This window comes from Nicotiana attenuata, unplaced genomic scaffold (genome assembly GCF_001879085.1).
Source record: "Nicotiana attenuata strain UT unplaced genomic scaffold, NIATTr2, whole genome shotgun sequence".
Classification (NCBI taxonomy): Eukaryota; Viridiplantae; Streptophyta; class Magnoliopsida; order Solanales; family Solanaceae; genus Nicotiana; species Nicotiana attenuata.
This window is the reverse complement of record NW_017671020.1, coordinates 70,089-74,802: the sequence shown is the minus strand read 5'-3', so window position 1 is coordinate 74,802 and position 4,714 is coordinate 70,089.

The window sequence follows — 4,714 nt, the reverse complement described above, 5'->3', positions numbered from 1 at the left end:
AGTAGGTGGAGGGCTCCTGGATCTTGTAAAATATGCTGATGTTGCTAGAGTTCACGAACTAACCTTTGGGGAGGGGAATAAACAAAAAGTAAAAACAAAAAGGTGATAAGTTAGTAAGGATCATAAGGAAAAATGTTGCGATATTTAAACACGTAGTGCAGGAGATATAAAGCGTGTCCTAATTTTGGGGACCTCGTTGTGCCCGAGGTAGGCCTAGCGACAAGTAAATTTGGAGAACTTGGAATGCTAAATGCCTCATTTTATTGATAAAAAGGTAGACGAATCCCAAAACGATACTAAATAAAAGGAAATAAAAATGTCACTAGTGGCCATAGGCCTTATTACATTTCTCAAAGCAAAAAGGAAAAGCTCCTATCTATTTGGTCCCAGAAGGACCTTCCCCAGACTCGACAGTGTTAGCTCCCTCGAACAGCTCTCCCAGCTCACGCAATCCTAGCAGCAGGTAAGCTCTGGCCAGATGTCCTCCTTCGTTCCCTTCAGCAACTCGGCAGTCTTCGACCCTCTTCAGAAACTTCTTCTCCAGTTCCACTATACCCGCTCCAAGCAGATCAGTCGTTTGTTGGCGCTGACAACCATATCCTTCCATTCTTCAATTAATTTTTGATTGGCTTCTTGTATTTCACGGTGCTCATTTTCACATTCCCGCATCCTCTTGCGTAGTTGGTTGTACTTTACTTGTGCTTCAGCCTTTTCATCGATGATTTTGTGACCTCGAACAAACCCAGGTTAACCCAAACCATTATGATTGTCCTCCAGCCAGCCTGAATAATGCGGGGTACAACCAGCATGGTAGCGATCCAGTTCGATGGTGTCTTTTCCCAAGACAATTTTGCAGTGCCACATATGCTGAGCCTTGCACCTGTGCGGACTATCGTCGTTCTGGAAGTCAGCCTAGAAGTGACTCATCTTGTCGACCCTTCGTATAACCTGCTTCCTACCAGCCTGTCTCATAACTCGAAGAGGGACATAATAGTAGGTCCCCCTCAAACCGATCAATATCAGAAATGGCGCATCCCCAGATTGAACGATGAATTCTTCAGTAGGGAACCACTCGAACATCCATTGCACTCGGTCCATAGTCAGATTATCAAAGAGTTCGACCCATTCTCTAGCATTCTTCGGTTGGGCGAACATGTTGGGCATGTAATTCATTCGCTTCGGGTGATGAAAGGCGATATGATCGTCTCAGTCTCTACGATGGATTTCCTATCGGTATTCACCCTTTTGGAGGCGTTCCATGAGCCATAGTTGAAGTAGCAGATTACAACCCTCGAAATGCTTGGCTCCCTGTTGACACCTTTCTAGGGCTCGCTATATTTCCGCAATGATTGTTGGTTTGTCCGTCAATTCCTTCCATTAGAGTTTTGGTGACCATAGCTAGCCTGGTATGGATTCTTGCTTTCTTCATTGGAAACACTATCATCCCCAAGAAACAAAACATGAAGACAAAGACCCTTCGATGGATATGCCCCAATGATGTAAGGGCAAACTCGTCAGGATAAGTACGGTAAGATTTGCTGTGACCGTACCTTTCGTACAGATAGTCAAAGGGAATGTACGACTCCTTCAAACATGTCAAGTCAGGATTCTTCTTCAGACCCATCATTTTGAGAAAACCTCTACCTTTGCGGTTTTCCGGCATCAACAAACCCGGAGTTTCCCACGGTATTCCAGCCAGTCCTCCTATCTCCTCAAGCAGGTGTCATCTCAATGTCTCCGAAGCGGAATACCGACCTATCACAATCCCAAAATAGAGTGGCGGCTTCTATGATTTTGTTGTCGGGTTGAATTTCCAGGAGAGAAGGTAGGTTTCCTAGATATTTTTGGACAAGAGCTTGATCACTGGAATGAAGATCTTCCCACCAGCTTAACAATTTGGGGTGGATGTTGGTGACCATGCCGAATCCGGGGACCTCGTGCCTCATTTCTGCAAGACAAAAGTGTTAGACCCTTACCCCCACCAGACTCGACTATTGAATGTCAACAATTAGCATAACAAGCATTTAGTCCTTCAAATAAATGCACAGAACGTGACAAGGTCCGTTTGGGTTTCAAGGAAACCCAGTGGACTTTGGACAAGGGTATCTTAAAGAGTCATTATGCGGACAACATAACTGACTCGGCTAGGTTTGACAATGATGCATGCACAATTAAATAGAGTAGGGTTTCTATGGAGTATTAGACTGGTAACCTTGAGCGGACAACTCAAGAGGGAAAGGCACGGAACCGTCGACTACAACATTGATCGACTGGTTTTACCGCAAATATGCCTTTGCCGGATTTAGGGGGTGATAATATCGGAAGGGCGCAACCACTCATTATAAGCGTTGCTATGGTATTTTGTTTGGCACGAGTGGAATATGATGTTGAACTTGCAGTTACAATATTAAACAAATTGTCATGTATTTGCACGTTCATAGAGTAATAATTACAACAGTTTTTCATAATTTACAACAGTATTAAAGGAAAGCGATAAAGGAAAGCATTAAGAAAAGAAACAAAGAGCCAAGTTAGTTTCGTAGTAGAAGAAAGAATAAATACTTAAAGGCATTTAAACAAGTAAAGACATGTAAAGAAACATAAAGTCACAAATAATATGAAATGGTAAAAGCCTTAAAGATGTCCCCAGCGGAGTCGCCATGCTGTCGATGCCCCCTTTTTCTCGCGAATCGGGTTTATGACATTTGGGCGGACAACTCATTTCCTTTTGGGAATTGGGTTTGCAATTGAAGAGTCGCCACCTAATGATTTAGTGCATTAGGACACTAGGAAGAAATTTAATTTAGAAAAACCAGAGATTGGGTAAGGGCTTGAAATTATCTCGAGGGGAAGGTGTTAGGCACCCCTCAAGATCCACTAGTGTGGTTCCCGACCATGCTATAATTGTGACTTTAAGTGCAAATGACAAGTAAACAAGCAAGAATCACGAATACAGGGTAGTTTTCACGTAATGGTTGTAAGCAATTAAAATAAAAGAAGTTAAAGAGGTTGAAGTTTGGGAATAGAATAGTTTTGAAATTCTGAAAATAAACAAGTAAAGGGGAAGGGATTTGCACATAATTTCTGCGAGCAATTAAGTTAAAGAAGCGAAAGTTTTGGGAAGAAAGCAGTATTAAAAGTTCTGAAAATAACCAAGTAAAAGGGAAGGGGGTCCTAAGTTTATAAATAATATGGATCACCCCACACAACACCCGGTAACCATTTATACACATGGTGTTATCGCGTGGTCATCATATCCATATCTACCCTTTCCCACCCCGTTAAGGTATTAAACGCGGAATGGTCTCGTTTTCCTATTGCATGCTACTACCCACCCCAATCCTATCAGTCCCGGAGGTATTTGGGACTACTAGTCCTAAAGGGAAGGGAAATTTGGCTTTTGTTGTTTAAAAGGATAAAAGTCTAAGGCGACAGTCAAGACACATATGTAACAGATATGGGGAAAAATACACAACAAATAGAAAGGCTCAGACATGCCTCCTCACTTAAAGACAAATTGTTTAGCATGTCTTGCACGTACTGGTTATGGTCTGAATTAAACTTAAAGCGTTAAGGCAGGCTGGTTTATCACATATTTTCAGATAAGAAGTTCGAATTAGACCTGTCTGCTGGTTGTAATTATCAAAGACTGGTGCAGTTGATTAATTACCTAATGGCTTGCCTAGGTGAAACCTATAGGCATGATATCTAATAATGCAGGAGTACACTGATTTTAAAGAAGGCTTGCTGATTATAGAAAAACATAAGTTCTGCAGGTATTGAGTATCGTTACCACTGATTTTAGACTTGTAGACGATTCAGATTCAGTTGATTACTCCTATAGGCATGCTTTCTAAGCGTGGTTAGTTTTAAAACGTTTGAAGAAATGCAGGAGTCCTATAGGCATGGTATCTAGAAGGAAATTTGTTATTTAAACCTATAAACTGTTTGCCTAGTGATAGATGTTTATGCGGAATTTAAGAGATCCTATAGACAGGTTCTCTATATGAGATGCAGAAATGCAGAATCCTATAGACATGTTCTCTATATGAGATGCAGAAATGCAGAATCCTATTGACAATGTTCTCTATATGAGATGCAGAAGTGCAGAAACCTATAGACATGGTCTCTATATGAGATGCAGAAGTGAAAGCTGAAAACAGGATACATGAGCGTAGAAGTGTAAATATTCCCTCTGAACATGATATCTACCCCTTTGCATGCATGGTTACCCTTCCCTTTTTCACTAATCAACCCCAGAAGTTTATTACAAAATTGTTACAGACCAAAATAAAATAAATAAATTACATCATAAAAAATAAAATTACAACCAAGGAGAGCCTGATTCAGGTTTCCTGCCTGAAGCATGAAGTAAACCAACTCCAAAGACCAAGATCCAAAGCCTTTCTCATTTGGGGTGTGTCAGAGTTCCCTAAGAGCCTCATGGACTCCGGGCAGTGCTCACACCCAAATACATATCAAGATTGAGACATAGTGTAGTGTGGAAGGGCCAGCCCTCAAATGTCCAAATTCAGAGGGAGCTCGAGGTCCCAAGGCAAGGCTCATAGGAGGGGGGCAGAACTTTGAATCTAAGAGTGAGTGTAAGTGCAGAAAGGGATTTAGGGGAAAGTCAAGACAGGCTGGTGGTCATACCCAACAATTAGAAGTGCTGGCACACCCCAACCAGCCTGTTAGCCACATTGTTTGGGAGTTA